The sequence below is a fragment of the Arachis duranensis genome, chromosome 6 (assembly GCF_000817695.3).
Source record: "Arachis duranensis cultivar V14167 chromosome 6, aradu.V14167.gnm2.J7QH, whole genome shotgun sequence".
NCBI lineage: Eukaryota > Viridiplantae > Streptophyta > Magnoliopsida > Fabales > Fabaceae > Arachis > Arachis duranensis.
Genome location: NC_029777.3, coordinates 92,801,104 through 92,802,863, shown reverse-complemented (window position 1 = coordinate 92,802,863; position 1,760 = coordinate 92,801,104).

The following is a 1,760-nucleotide window of genomic DNA, read 5'->3' as shown; positions in this document are numbered from 1 at the left end:
AGATGCATCTGGCTGGCGTTCAACGCCAGAACAGAGCACCATTCTGGCGCTGAACGCTAGAAACAAGCAACAACCTGGCGTTTAACGCCAGGAATGTGCACACAGAGGACAAACTGGCGCTGAACGCCAGAAACAAGCATGAAACTGGCGTTCAACGCCAGAAACATGCATTACATGGGCGTTGAACGCCCAGAACATGCATCAATGGGCGTTTGAACGCCAGAATGATGCATGAAGGCATTTTACATGCCTATATGGTGAAGGAATGGTATTTCTTTTAACCTCAGGATCTGTGGACCCCACAGGATCCCTACCTCAGGATCTGTGGACCCCACAGGATCCCCACCTACCATATTTCCACCTTCTCTTTTAATCCTAATCACACTCTCTTAATCCAAATCTCATTTTCACACATCACAAACCCACATTCTCCCACATAGCCAAACCAACTCTTCTCCCTCTCTTCCCTATTCTATTCTTCTTCCTCTCTTCTTTCTTCTCTTGCTCGAGGGCGAGCAATATTTTAAGTTTGGTGTGTCTTCTTCCCCATAAACCCCACCTACCTCCATAAAATTCAAAATTCACTTTCCCACCCATTCCCACCCAAATTGGCCGAACCTATACCCTCCCCTCTCCCTATAAATACCCTTCCATTACTCTTCATTTTCACACATCACATACCCACATTCTCCCACATAGCCGAACCACCTATTCTCCCTCTCTTCCCTATTCTCTTCTTCTTCTTCTACTTTTCTTTTCTTTCTTGCTCAAGGGCGAGCAAAATTTAAGTTTGGTGTGGTAAAAGCATAGCTTTTTTGCTTTTCCATTACCATTAATGGCACCTAAGGCCAGAGAAACCTCAAAGGGAAGATGATCAAAGTATGAACCCGAGTCCGAAGAATTATCTCACAATGGTTCGGGGGAAATACTTAGATTTTAGTCCGGAAAATGTTAGGTTGGTGTTTCACTTACCTATGATACAAGGTGATGAACGCCCCTACACTAGAAGGGTCAACTTTAATCAAAGGTTGAACCAAGTCCTTATGGACATATGTCTGGAAGGAGCTCAGTGGAGAATAGACTCCAAAGGCAAGCCAGTCCAACTGAGAAGACTGGATCTCAAGCCTGTAGCTAGAGGATGGTTGGAGTTCATCCAAAGATCCATCATTCCTACTAGCAACCGATCTGAAGTCACTGTGGATCGGGCCATCATGATTCATAGCATCATGATTGGAGAGGAAGTAGAAGTTCATGAGGTCATCTCCAATGAACTCTACAAAATAGCCGACAAGTCCTCACCCATGGCACAGCTGGCCTTCCCTCACCTTATATGCCATCTATGCTACTCAGCTGGAGTTATCATAGATGGAGATGTCTCCATTGAAGAAGACAAGCCCATCACCAAGAAAAGGATGAAGCAAACAAGAGAAGTTCCTCACGGCCCTCAAGAAGAACATGAGGAAGTTCATCATCAACAAATGCCTCAAGGAATGCACTTTCCTCCCAACAACTATTGGGAGCAACTCAGTACCTCTTTAGAAGATTTGAGCCATAATGTTGAGCAATTAAGGGTGGAACATCATGAGCACTCCATCATTCTCCAAGAAATAAGAGAAGATCAAAGAGCAATGAGGGAGGAGCAACAAAGGCAAGGAAGGGACATAGAAGAGCTCAAGGACATTGTTGGTTCTTCAAGAAGAAGACGCCACTAAGAGGTGGATTCATTCCTTGTTCTTTATTTCTTTCTGTTTTCGGTTTTT